Raw genomic sequence first — 15,013 nt, 5'->3', positions numbered from 1 at the left:
AGACACAGTATTTGGATTTCCTTAGAGAACCTTGAACTCAGCACAGTTTTCTCAAAATTATAAACTGGCAGAATTTCATTTGTACCCCATCTCTTTGCTTTCTGTGACAATAAACAAAGATTTTTCAAAAAACAAAATTTCAGAAAACATGCAGAATAAGATTCCAGGCTCCAAAGAGAATTTTGAAAATTGTTTTGCTCTAATTTAAAATAAAAATTCAATACTTTTCCATGTTCTGTACAAAAGGTCAACTGGCTGTCTCAGAGTCAGAGGCCTGAAAGAGCCTTTGGAGTCTGTTAGACCAAGCCAGGCTGTGGAAGAGAAGTTTCAGGCAGCACGTCAGCTATATGGAAGTCTCCACCAGAACTTTTCAGCCCCGTTTTCTTAACGAAAGCAGACTCGTACAAACCACATCATCTGTTCATCTGCCACACAATTATGCATTCTTTGTTTAATGGCCAAATCACAAACTTTGAAAGAGATCTCAGACAAAAATAATTATTTTTGTGGGCAGGGTGGGGTAGGTGGAATTTATTAAATCCTCCAGATGGATAAAAGGAAGAAATGTGAAATGTAAGATCAACTGTTCAATTTGTTCTACTTGCTGGCCTGTCAGCACATGCATAACTCTAACAGAGTACAGCTGTATCCTGCCCATAAAACAATGTGGGTCGCAAGAAGGAGCGGAAAGTATTGAACAAAATGTAGGGCATGTGCTGGAGAACATTGTTAAGGAGTGTGAAGGACATGGTGTGGACAACAGGAGTTTAGTCTATCCATCAAGGACATTCTTATTGGGTTCTAGTATCAATCAAAAAAGCACAGGGTATTTTCCAAGTATCAGACCAAACTATTTTCTTAGGTGAAATATTCTTTTAAAAGATAAATTAAGTGGTAATGCACATGCAAATTGCAGTAAGAGTTGGGATTAAAATAGAGCTTGTAAGACATCGTACAATGAGGTCCTTTGAGATAGGAGAACGTGGAGCTCCTTACTGGAACAGTGCTTGACTGAAGGAGTATATCTGTATAGCCTAAAAGAATAACAATATTGCCACAGTCAACTGCACTCTTTCCAACTTCTAAATTTGCCTTTATTTTCTCAGCTTAGTTTTGCTAGAAGCTAATCTTGTAATAAAGAGAGGGACTGCTGAAAAGAGATTACTTGTGATACTGAATACACAAAACACACAACAGAGGTCAACTGGAAGTGAATAGGGGTGTCTATGAGGACAGAAAAGACTTGTGTTGAGACATTTTATTATTTCACAGTGGAAGTTATTTTCATGAAGAATTCATGAGTTATATGATTTTTTACACACATTTTTTATTTTCCTTAAATAGCAGCTTTTACTAGTATAGTGCCAGTGCAACAATAACCACCATGTCAAATCTGCCCTGTGTAACTAGAAAAAAAGGCAATGAAAAAGTATCAAAAAGTAGTAATTATAGTCTTTTGTTTAAACTATTGTTTACTCGTTTGCAGGAAAGTACATAATAATCACAAATCATAAAGTGCCATGAATACTAATGCCTAAGATAGCAGAAAAGAGCCTCCACTCCTCACTCTTTTTCCTGTTGCTGAAATGGCTGAAGATGGTAGAATGGCTGTGGCAAATTAGAATACCCCTGTTCCATGGCACCTTGAAAATACAAGAAAAAAAAGTCATTCCATCTTTCTTTTCCACTCCCTGCAATGCTGGCAGGCACAACATCTGCTTAATCAAACAGGAAGGGTATTGCATAGGCGCTGTGTTAGAGAACTTTCTTCTGTATGTTCATAAAGCAAGAAATAAATGAACATGCAATAAAAAGGATAGAAAAAAAAATGATCAAATATTTTTTAGTAGAATGTGTAATTAGTGTAACTGATCACTGTGGGGATTTCCTGACCTTTACAACCAGAAGCGGCAACAAGCTTTTATATAGACAAAATATTTAAGAGAGTTAATACATATTAAAAAAGTAAAATTGGAAAGGATGTCTGAATACACAGTATGAGAGTTCAGATAGCCTGCAACTGAGGCTAGGAGTCAAGAGTCATATTATGCAGTAACAGTCAAACCCACACTTTTATCTGCCTCAGCAGATAATCACTCATTTGACAGAACAGGATTTTCCCTTTCATTTCCTTCACAGTTGGTAATGTATCAAACGATAGATGCAATATAAGAGAAGGGGAGATTTTCAGAAGTTTAGATTTAGGAGCATAAATCACAAAAGCAAAGAGATTTAGGAGCAGACTGACTAGCATTCTTGAAAAACTCTTTCCTTGTTTTATCTTTCATGGAGCAACGTCCCTCACTTTGCTTCTATTATCATTGTTCTCTCCTCAAGCACAATACTCTTTGAAGCTTAAATAGTTTTTACAAAAGCATATTGTCAAGAGTCAGGACAAGAATCCCCACTTACACTTGTCACTAACAAATACTGATAGTGTTTTCCAAAACTTTCAGCATATCCAAATGGCAGCAGATAGGGACATCAACAGCAATTAACTGGGTACATTCAGGGAGTAGTTTCTCATTTCAAGCTACATTCTTAGATCCTTAGTCAATGCAATAGTCTCTCTTGCTTTCAAAACCTCATTGTTATTCCATACGCTCAATGTACTATTTCATAGCTCTACAAATCCTGGATATTTCATGATAGAGATAGCCCTCTAAGAGTTATGCTATTGTATGAATACATGTCGTATTGTGTCTCTATCCATAAATACCCAAGAATCTTTCACCCCTACCATCCTGTCATCAGATAATTCTGCCATCTACATTGCCAATCTGCATACAGAGATCTGAGAGATTAAAATACGAAAAAGTTAAAAATCTCTCTTCTTGAGGATCAAAGGATGCAGGATTTCAAACTATCTGCCAATTGACAGGATATCTGATACTTTTCTTCTTATTCATGCTGACAGTTAAAAGGCTACATTCTCTTAAGCACGTTATGCACTTACAGAAAGGTCTACTGAGAATTGATTGCAGGCAGGTGTACATATAATTGAGGACAACTTGTCCTCTCAACTCTCTTAACACCTTTTTCCAGCACTTAAAAAAACAAACAAACAAAAAAAAAAACCAACACTTTGTGACTTCATGTAGTTTATAAATCTCAGGATTGTGGTGGATACTTAATCTCTCTTCAGAATTTTTTCTTAAATCTTGAGTGGTTTTTTAAGATAAATACACTTCTGATTAGAGTGTCATGTGTTTAGTTAAGGGGGAATAAGAGTGTTTCGATTCCTCAGATGTTAATGGAGGCTTTGCCTGTCTTTTGTTTACAGTAAGCATTACATTTAACTCTGAATTCACTTTTTCAATATCATATTTGTTTACCTCACATGCAAGGGAGACAGACCAGCAATTTCTAAGATCTGGAACCATCATACGTACCAGGGCATCAGTGCAAGAACAGAACTCAAAACAGAAACCAAAGGTCAAGAGAGGAAACCAGTCCCAGGATAAATGACAGAAAGTAAAAAACAAGATGAAAGCAACAACACTAGCATCTAAATATTGATAAAGTGAGAAACAGTAACTGTTAACTGTGTTAGATGGAGCTAATCCTCTTAGCAACTCAGAGTGCCCATGTTTACCAGGGACTTGCTGAAAGGGTTTGGTTGTATGGCATTGAGAGTGCCAGACACCTGGTGGTGCACAAAAGAACAAGAAGCAACAATGGACAGAAGTGGGAAATTCCAACGACAAAATTCCATTTAGACACACAGATTTTTATTATCATTATTTGCTATGAGAATAGTCAAATATTGGAGCAGGCTGCCCAGGAAGGCTATGGGATTTCATAATGTCATCCCTGGAGGTTTCAAGACTAAACTGGACAAGTACTCGAACAACCTGATCTCATTAGACCTGCTTGAGCAGGGGAATGTACTAGAAGACATCTGGATGTACCTTATGACCCACATTTTATGATTAAAAAAAGCATGTTACAGCAAAACCTATCAATAATAAAAATACATCATAAGCAACAATTAAATATTTACCCCAGGATCTAAAACAGGCACACAAGAAACAAGATACTGTAAATGAACAATAGCATCATTTGATGAATCCCAGTAACATTGCAGCTCACTTTTATAAGGGAGAAAATAATCAAGGCTACTACCAGAAGACTTGCATGAGATACACACTTTATTGTCTTGTGGTCCCTTTCCAATTTCTGTTTCTGAGAATGTGGATACCTCAGCTCAGTCCTCATAATTTGATAGCATCCCTGTATCAATAACACTTGCCTCTTCTTGTTTGGCTTTGGTTAAGCTTCTTCTAATACAGCCCAGAAGCTGTAATCAAGAAGGTACGAGAGCCACAGTATCCAAATTAATATTAACTCCTTATAAATCTCAGTAAGAGGAGCTTCTCCACTTGTTTCGCACACTCCCAGAGGGAGAGGCCTGATTTCTCTACAGTTCAGTCAGCAACAAAAAGTAAAGAATACCAGCATGTCATACTCTAAAGCACTTGGATTATTCTAATACAGTAACAAGAGACATTATTCCAGTTCTGGGTAAATCCCTCCTTTGAAGTCTAGCACTTTTGGATTGGTTCAGTGTATTCTTCTGTTACCACACATATTTTGTGTTGCAATATATTGTTATTTTTGCTAAGTGAAATAAAAGCTGAGGATGTGGATTTACATGTACACCTTATAGCAGTGTTACCTACATTCTTTTAATACCCAGATGCTTCCTCCTTTCCCAATTAAACTTGGCTCAATCATTTCTACACTCAAAGTATTTTAGTTGTATCACAAAGGACCATATCCCTTGCTCACTTCTTATCTCACTTTATTTTATTTAGAAAATATGCAACACACACAAAAATCTGAAGTCTGAATTATAATTATTCACATGCTATTTCCTTCTAATTTCTACATGGGACTTTGTTAGCCCATCTCCCTAGAACAGAGGAGGTAAAAACAAGTGATGCTCAACTGAGTTCAGAAGGAATGTTGTTGTTATTCTATAATCTAGTGCAGTTTATCAATAAAAATAAAGCTGACGTAAACACAAAGCTATTGAGAGCATGAAGTTGTTCAGATAAATTGATGTTGCTGATATCTGCAGGGAATTTTAAGGCAAATCAATAAGCTACAAATGCAGAGTTCCCATAAAACTTTGCCTTAGATTCATGTCACTGAGATATGTTTCAACTAAAACATTTCAGGTTTTACAGTGTTTTCTGGTGATTTTTTTGTTTGATTGAGAAAATTTCTACCACTTCAAACTGAAAACATTTTCCCTAAACATATTACCTTCCAGCTACACAACTAAATTGGGTTATAACACAAGCTGAGCAGCAAAAATAGTTGAGTATTAAGGCTCATAGTTTCAAAACTGTTTTTTGAGAAGAAAAAGCCCAACTGGTGAAGGATAGGTAAAGAGACCGCCTTTTGTAGGTTAAATGACCAACTTATATCTCTATTGGCTTAAAACAAGCAACATATTCTGTAACATTAGCTCCTCTCCTCTGAGGAGTTGCTCAGCTGGTTTATGACAAGGAAGTACTGCATAAAAGGGATCACTTAGCTGGGAAAAAAAAAAAAAGAAAAAAAAAAGAAAGAAACAAGTGTGGACAGACTTACTAAATGATGGGAAGCCACCAGCATTAGCATTTTCTAGTATTCTGCTTTAGGAGTCGGGGATGTTTATACATCTACACATTACCTTTTTTTTTTTTCTGCTGCAAGTTGCCATTTTCATGAAAGAAGAAAAATTACTGTCAGCTTCCATCCAGCAAAGGCAGCTTCTTTAGTTGCTGTCTTGCAAAAGCGTCACCATTAGGCTCTTCCAGATCTGTCTCCATGTTTCATTACATTTGACACACATTATTTTCTGAAGTCAGAGGTTAAAAGGCTTTTGAAAGCCAGTGATTCCTTCCCTCTGCCCACCCTATACTTGATTGCTGCCTCTCTCTCCTATACTCAGCTGAAGGCTCTATCAAGGTGCTGCTGTTTTGTCTTTTGTTCCTCAGTACAAATGAACCCAAACTGAGCTCCTACATCATGCTGCTGTCATGGGCTCATACTTCCAGGCTCCTAAATAAACTGCATCTGACTTGCCAGTTGTTTTCTAATGTCAGTGTCTTGGCAGCAAACATAAGATGCTCTAGAGCTTCACATACTATCTGTCTTAGATAGCATCATTCATGCAGAATTGTTGACTGCTGTTCTTCACAAAGAATGAAACCAACAAGACTGCAGTTCTGGCTTGTTAGCTTCAAACACAACCCAGGTTTTACAGTAAACTTTGGAATATTATAACAGTCCTACTTCCATGTAGAAGAATGCAAGTATTTTAACAATCCAGCACAACAAGATCCACACAAGCACTATTGACTAATTTAAAAGGGATAATAGTATAAAATTAATGTGAAAATTTGAGTACCTGGCTAAAAGAGCTTGAACTTAAAAGTCAATATCATAATAGATGTGCAAAGGAGCCTTAAGTAGGTAGTTATTCTAAGGACTGCTCAGCAGGCTTATTCTGAAGATGTTTAGGCATGTATGCAAGCCCATAGATGTACACAAATGAAAATCAGTTTGCCTATTTTTGAAGGAAAGAATATATGTGTGTGTGTGTATATATATATATATATACATATATATATAAAATAAAAAAATTCAACCATTAGATACATTTCTGTGACAAAATAAAAAAAATAGTCACCCACTTTTTGTTGTTGTTTTGTGGGTGCAGGGGGAAGGAAAGCAAGGGTCACTTGTAGTAGGAAGAAAGGGAGCAACTCAACGTGCCAAAACAGCTAACCTAACTTGCAGCACACTCACAGGCTGCAGGTAAAGAAACAGAGTGTGCGTAGTGGTCCACAGCTGTGCTGAATGATACAGAGGGAAATAAATTTATTTCTCATTGCCACATAACTTACCTTTCTTCTGTGCAGGATCCCATTTCAGAAAGAGAGAAGTGGTAGCATTTGCCCTGGAATTTTGTCACTTCAGGACAGGGACTACTATATGGATCTACTCATAGTTTGAGCTTAGAATTGGTGTATCCTCAGCATGAGTTCATTCACTTCAGACAGATCTCTCTCCTTCCCAATTTTCACAGCCTCCTCTTCGTAGGGGAGACAGCACCTTGAGGTCTGCTGTGATACTCCAAGATTCCATCCCCCCACTTTTCCTTTATCTGCTGAGTTCTATTTGGTTTTGTTTTTACAGTTTCCTTCAAACCTGTAGCAAGATTGGTGATTCCTGTTGTTGAAATATTAGCTTACCTGAGCCCTTGCAATTCATTCACCAACTTTCAGATGGCCTTGTGCATCAGCCCAGTTTGTTACTAAGGAGCAGTTTTACTATAGCTTGAGTGAATAATTCAAATTATTTTAAGTCTAAAATCTAAACAATTTCTCCTGATTGCCCACTGTCTGTGATGTCCCACAGGATAGTAAAAGTAGAAGCAGGATCATTTTAGCTATTCTGTTTTTTTCTTAACATCGTTAGTCCAATGCATCCCTCTAATAGAAGCAAACAGTGGGAACTCAGACTTTTTTGATAAGGTGTAAGAGACAGTTCAACAATGATATTCTTAGTCTCCTTAAGTTGAAGAAAAACTAAGAAGGACTTCAGAAGGTCCTTACACTAGGATAACTATCACTGAGTGAAAGAGAAGGGATCAAACTGCCTCAGGAATGAGGGTGATCAAACACGTGACAGAAGAACCATTAACAGAAAACAGGCCACAGAGCACTTCATCAGAATATAACAGACTTCCTCCAGAAGGAAAGAGTGAAGCCCTTTAAACATAAGAGTATTAAATCTAAAAAGCAGACAAGAACATGACGTTCCCAAATTCAGCCTCCATCCTCCCTGCTTTCTCGTCTCTTATATCTCCTGCCTTATATTAAGGTCAAATTCATGTACACCCCTTCTTGGGCTCACCTTTCACATGATTTGGAACTTGTATTTAGTGTCCACTTACACAAGCCAGAAATTTGTGCTCAAAAAGTGTCCTCACATAGACTTCCCTGGGAAGTTATAACACCATCACAACCCTGCTGTCTCAGGCCTCCTTCATTCCTGTGCCATTAATTTCTTTACACAGAAAATGTGTGTAGATATTAATTTAATCTCTGAATTATCAATTGGTGAGATACACAAGCTGAAACAGATTTTTGACAAACATAGATGGAGCTGCCATTCCGTTTCCCTGCCTTGTGTTGGCCTGTAGTAATTCCTATCCTACTAAGGTGCAGAAACCTCAGTGTTGGGAACCTCTGACTGGGAAGAGAGAGTTGGGGACACAGCTCACAAAAAAATTCCATGCCAAAGGTCAAAATAAATAATAAAAAGATAAGGAAAAACTCTCTTATAAGAATGCTTTGAAAGACAATGAAGCTGTAGATGTTTAGCAGCTTGAGACTGTTGTTTTTTTTTTTATTTTTTTTTTTTTTTACAGTTTACAACACTTTTAGTTGTTACTTACGTATTTACTTCATTACATGCATTTTAATTGCTATACCACACTACAGTAGCACATAGGAATCCCCATTGTGGGCCTCACTGACTGCTGCATGCAGAAGACAGAATTAAGAAAAATCCCTTCCACAAAACATCAAAAGTTAATTCAGCATACCTGAAGAGATGCATCCTTCTGGTTGAGTTTTGCCCACCTCCTTCTCTTCCCCCACTCTCACAGAAGTCAATGTCAAAATTCCCATATTCCTAAATAATTGAAGAATAAGACTCATAAGACAACTTGTTAGTGCCTATTATTAGTGATAAATGCTGCTGGAAAATGTTGTCTAGGGCAATTCTATAAAAGTTTTTATTATCCCATTATCTTCAGTAGGGCTGCAACCACTGATGATACCATGGGGGGGGGGGGGGGGGGGGGGACACGACACTCCCTCTTCTTGGTATTTTGCACTGTTGTCATAGTTTATAACTAATTCATAAGGGAACTAACAATCTGTGTTGTGTTTCTATCTGCGTAGGGTGGAAAAGCAATTTAGATGTGAGAGAGAGTGTAAACTTCCTCAGCATTGTACGCAAAAATATTTTCAGCTTGTCTGCCTGTAAATAGATCCTAAATAATCCAATTCATTCTGAATGACTGATTATGACAATCCTGCTCATAAATCATGAACTTGACATTTTAAAAACAGATTTTCTTTTCATTTTTAAGCAATGAAATTACTTCTCCATTTTGATTCATCATTTCCAGGATGAACTAACTAACTACACAGGCAAAAGCCTGTAGCTGCAACAATTCATTACACATTATCACCCTGTATTTACAGCATGCACCCTACTCTTTTGGAGTTGCCTTAAAGGAAATAGATACATCTATTTTAAACATAACAGGTTGAATCAGTTAGGAAATTCTTATTGATGTCAATGAGCTACATATGTAAGGTGCTAAATGAACGCATATAAAGGAGTATGGAAATTTTTAGCCTTCCTGTAGTCCATATGAACTTGAACAAAAACAATGAACAATTTAACTTTTGTTTTCATATAATGTGGAAACAGTTATTCTGACCTGGCCCATTCCCATGGGGTGAATCCCATCACTCAGTGATTTATATCTTCACTGCAAGTCTCAAAGAAGTTTACATTCTACATAATTCAGAGATTACTTTTTTTTTTTCCTCCTACAGAAAACACATTACTCCCTTTAGAGCCATTTAAAAATACAGAAACAAACAATAATGGAAGTTAACATGGATGCACACCAGAATTGATTAAACATCTGCTTAAACTTCATGAAATTCTAGAGCTACCTGGTTTTATCAACTCTATTTCCTGAACATCAACTACTACTATGAAAGTCTTTAAATAAAAAGTTTACTGAAGGCAAGTCAGTTATATAAAATAATAAATCCCATCATACCCAGAGGAGAAAAAAATTTGCCTCAAGAAACACTTTAAGAAACTTTGCACATATAGGTCATTACATTATTAAAGGGAAAAGCAAAGTACTGTGGCACTGAAGGCTGAATCCACAGTTTTAATATGAAATTTATTTTCTAGCACTTTATAATTTGGCCATGAAAAATTCCTTCAGGCTGAATTTTTACTGTGGAGGCTTAACTTAAACTCAGGCTCTCTCTGCCAGTCTGAAATCTGGTTCAGACATTAAGAAGATTAGTAGAAATTACAAGGAAAAAAATATATATTTCTCAACTGAAATTCAGTAACAAAATCAGTTGCAGCAGACAGGCAACCAATGAAATTGTTAATGTGTTGTTTTTCTAGAATCGCTCTCACTTCATCTGAAATTTACACACACAATTATGCAAACACAACTCTGGACTCAGAAAATACAGTGCTTATAAGCCTGACACAAAATCTCATTTTCACAGCCATACAATTGAAAAAAAGATGTTTTGGAAAAAAGAAAAAAAAAAAAAAATATATATATATATATATAAATTTCATTGCACATCTACCAATCCTGCAACCAAAAATAACTGCATTTTAAAACTTTCAAATGCATAAACACTTCCTTGATCCCAGACCTGCCTCCAAATAGTAGACACCAGCAGGGTGGACCACAACAGTCTGCTGCAGACACTTCACATTTCTTCTGAAACAATCTGAAATTTTACAGTAAGCCTGAAGGAACACCAGACTAAACAGAAACTTGGGATGACACTTCCCACACTTTCGTTGTGGGTTTTTTTGTTGTTGTTTTGTTTACCCTTACTGGTCTTTGTGACAGTTTTGTGGGACAGATACAGAGCTGAGGATTCTAAAGCCAGACTCAGGTTCAGCACGTAATGTTCATACCAAGCCTCTCTCCCATCCACACAGAACCTTACTACGATTTGTGGGACCAAACCAGAGAGCTGAAGACTTCCTCCTTCAGACTCACACAGCACATACAGTTACTTCAGACATCACAAATTTTAGGGAAAAAAAAAGTCAGAATATGCAATATTTCTTGAATACATTTTTTCTGTGCATGATTTGTCCAAACATAAACTTAAGGCCATCCAACATGTGGTCTAGTGTGGCAGAAAAGGCACTTAAATATTCTTTCAAAACAGCAAATAATAATAATAATATTGACATCAGTGCTGTCTTTTCTGAGTATGAGGTAAATGAGTGCTATGAAACTTCTAATTTTTAGGTTGCCTGCAGGGCGATTCCTGCCTCCAGCAGAGAAACTAATTTAGATTGAACAAAATCAAATAGAAATTCTTCCTGAAGCACAGCAATAATGTTAAGGATTTTAAGGCTGAATTCTACCTAAGAGGAGAGCTTTGCTAAGGACTGAACTGCGCCTTCACAGGCTATACGGGGCTATTTGATTGGTCAGAGCACTACAGTGTTTCTGGTTAAAGTGTCATCTAAGTTTTCTCTCCAGTAATAATTTATCACCAGTCTGCTACATCTTTGTGCTTCATTGGTCAATTCTGCCAGTCTTATGCCTGTGCAAATCATTTACCTCACAAACCACTGCAAACTAAACAGAACCCAGAATCCCAGACCTGAAATTGCAGGTACAATGACCTCTCTGCCTTTAAGATTTCTGGCATTATGTTACACCTTAAACAATAGTTTCATTTGTTTTATTTTGCATCTAATCAGTTTACTTTGCCATACTTTATACCCTACACATACTAACATCAAAAAAAAAAAAAAAAAAAAAAAGAACATAAGCTTCTTGCAGACTTAAACTTGTAAGCTATCTAAAACGTATGGAATATTTCCTAGAAAACTATCCTCCAATGTAAGTATCAGGAATTAGAAAAGAAAATGAACCACGCGATAAAATCTGAAGCAACAAACCTAAGGTTTTTCACCATTTTCACTGTCTGAACATCCAACCTATGTGTGCTTCTTTACCTTGTTCTCAGCTGTATTACCCTAAAAAACAAGCATCAGTTTTGCTTTTTATAGAATGAATACCAAATATCTTTATCAGCAAATTATTTTTAAATGAAGCTCGACCAGAAATTAGAAGGCTCAAGGGGCCTAAACCCAAATAAACTATAAAATGCTTAACTCTGTATTCCAGCAGACTTCCCTGGAATTGTTCTGAGCTCCAACTTTGGCTGCCTATGCTGTTTTAGCATGCAATCCAATGAACTTGAAGCAAAAAACGTTTAAGCATAGTCTCTGAAATCCAGAAAAAACTCCTCCATTCCCTTACTCTTTCAGCTGCATGGTTGTCAACACTGTTACCATCCACTTTTCCAATTTTAATTGTCTTATAGAACAATTTTTCCTTTTAGGCTAATCTTAGAACGATCCATTAGCTTCATTCATGATTAACATTACTAAAACAGAGAGGGAAAATGACTCAGCCCTCAGTACACTGAAAACAATGCTTAGTTCTTCAGAATACCACCAGCTACAGTGAAGATCTACTTTTATTGAAGCAATATTTATCTTCTGTTTACAGCTTACCTCACTGATGAGTTTCCAAACAAATTTCAAACAAATTCCTGCAAGTCTAGCAGCTATTATTGCCTATGGAATGTGAACAAGTGCAGAGATGCACCTACTCCTTCACCACAGTGACTTAACAGAACATACGTACTTAAATTCCTGTTTATTTGTGTGAAAAATCTTGTGACTCTTATGGTTGACACAGCCACAGTTCAGTGCTAGGAGGTGCTAGGAAGTATGGAGACAAGTTTCTGAGAATTATTAAACCCTCTGGGGACTGCTTCCCCTAAATGAAGTAGATTGCAAATCTTTTAGAGTTTCTCCAAGGTAGAAGATTAGTAGTGGGTGATTTTAATATATCAATGCATAAACATTAGCTTGAAAACTAGACTGAAGTAGTTCATATTTATATTAATTTCCAGGTAATATTTTCTGTTGCTCTAACAGTTTTGATCTGCTGGAGCAATGGTGGCACCCTGTGGCTAGAAAGATAAGCCTAAAAGCTTTCTAGTGCTTTCCAACTGCTTCATAACCCTTCAAGCACACAGTCCTTGCTTCTCCTCTGATACTTAAAACGATGGTACGAATTACCAGATAACACAGACAAAAGAAATGTTGAGTTGCATTACTTACCAATGTGTCAATAGCATTTAACTTCATTTCTAAGAATGGGTAGGAGACACTTCACTGCTATAAATCCTGAGGCAGCAACTGCTCAGGCTGCAGGTTAGTCCTGAAGAAATCACCAGGTGAGCCGAGCCCACCATCTCCTCACACTCACCGTGAGGTGTTGAGGTGAGGCTCACCTGCATGGCACCTGGCACCATGCCATTAATCTGCATGCCAGGGCCTCACAAACACTGCTAAAACACCAAAAATTGATTTTGTCAAGTGACTTTCAGCTATGCACGATGTCTGTGGCATCAACTTTGCAGCAGGGGCTGTGGGGTGTCAGCGAGGAGAGGCCACTTCCAGCCGGTTCCAGAACATTCTGGCTGGTTCCAGGCCTCAAGGAAAATGAACACAAGAAAAAGCCAAAATGGCCCAGCTGGGAGGGCACAAAATTGAGCCTCAGGATAAGCATGGGGGAAGAAGAGCTGAGGGTGGTTGGTGTTGTTTTCTCTTGTCTTTTTTCCTCACTATCAAAATCTATTTTAATTAGCAATAAATTAATTTTCCCCAATGTGAGCCTATTTCACCTGATAGTAATTGGTAAGCATGTCTCCATGGCAGCCCATGAGTTTTTCCTCTCATTTTTGCCACCTGTGCTGTTGAGGAGTGAGAGCAACAGAGCAGCTGGGTGGGCACCCAGCAGCCAGCCAAGGTGAACCTGCCATAAACCTACTAAACTATCACAGAGCTGTATTTAGTAGTAATTTCTCACTGTACCGGTATTGACCAAAAGGAGCTTCCTTCAGTAAAAGCAGAGTTGAACTCATTTTAAAACTGTCTTTAAAACTTAATGAGTTTAAATATCCCCAAATTTTTACTTTTCCTCTTCTCTCAGTCAGTCAGTAAAGGTGTTGTTAGCTGCTTTAGGAGCAGAAAGTCACAAATCTTAGCAATGGCATTAATTACCTTCTGACTATCATTAATTCTCAAGCTGTTAGAAAAAAAAAAAAAGCTACATGACAAGAGATGAGAATGGCAGAAGTGTGGGGACATTAAGGATAAGCAAACACATACTTCACAACTAAAGGGAAGAGCAGGTCATGAACAGAAAATGGCTTGATAATTCTGTAGGACAACAGTAACCACTATCTTGCGGTTTCATCATCCATTTAATGTGAGAAACAAGACAAATCAGGGAGGATATCTTTCCTCTGTTTTACAGGTATCAGGAAATGCTAGCAATCAGCTGATGATAATGATCAGCAAGTTAATACACTAACTAATTCTCCCCAGTAACTGCCTGGTCAACACAAACTTTTCAAGCTGTAGGTACTGTTAAGTAGCAAGAGACCCTTCTCAGCAGCATACGGATGATAGGCAGAGGAAGCATTTGGAAAATGAGAGGTGGAGATGATATTAATATGAAGTTTGTTAAGAAAAAAACAGCATTTTAAAATCAATAAGAAAAAGCAGAATTACCTGAATAATCTTACCTTTCTCAGCCATTTAGATGATTGTCCTGACACTCGTCCCTAAGATTCTGCCTTTACCTTTTATTAACCTATGGTTTCTGTACTGTCTCTATTGCTGTGTATTGTTTCTTATTATGCACAATTATATCTTATTTGATTTTTTTAAGAAAAAAATGCATCTTGTCTTAGAAGTCAATGTCTTTATTATTGCACATTGATTTTTTTTTTTTTCTATTTTTAGTTTTATCTTTTTCCCACAACATCCTGTGTCTGGTAGACAATGGTGTACTGTCTACAGTAACACTAACAGAACAGCAACTATTTGCCTTAACAAAGCTCTGCTGCATTGCCATCCATTAGTCAGTGAAACAGTGTGTTTTCTCATATCCAAGAGCTGAAACCCTTTCTTTGAGTTGCAACAGTTTGCTATGTGAAAGGGGCATAACTTTTGGCAATGCCTTTTCAATGTGACAAGGTACAATTTTGACAGGTATTACATGAGTGGAGCAGAAAGCTGTTTCTCAACAGAATTCCCCCATGCTAAAGTTTCAGTA

At 37.2% G+C, this 15,013-nt stretch overlaps 1 long non-coding RNA gene across 2 annotated transcripts in view; it reads right to left on the bottom strand.

The window, feature by feature from the left end:
* LOC311441088 overlaps positions 1–13,087 on the bottom strand; it is a 129,491-nt gene extending 116,404 nt beyond the window's left edge. The window contains exons 1-3 of one of the 2 annotated variants that reach the window (XR_014695794.1): positions 13,009–13,087; positions 8,609–8,697; positions 1,521–1,643 (exon numbers count right to left, since the gene is read on the bottom strand). This is a non-coding gene — a long non-coding RNA (uncharacterized lncRNA). Of the gene's footprint in view, positions 1–1,520; positions 1,644–8,608; positions 8,698–13,008 lie in introns of those variants that run through there. The other variant, XR_014695793.1, reaches the window with a different exon arrangement.
* Positions 13,088–15,013: the final 1,926 nt, after the last annotated feature.

This window comes from Aythya ferina, assembly GCF_964211825.1.
Source record: "Aythya ferina genome assembly, chromosome: 9".
Classification (NCBI taxonomy): Eukaryota; Metazoa; Chordata; class Aves; order Anseriformes; family Anatidae; genus Aythya; species Aythya ferina.
Note: the sequence above shows the minus strand (reverse complement) of the source record. Positions and strands in the feature narration are given on the sequence as shown.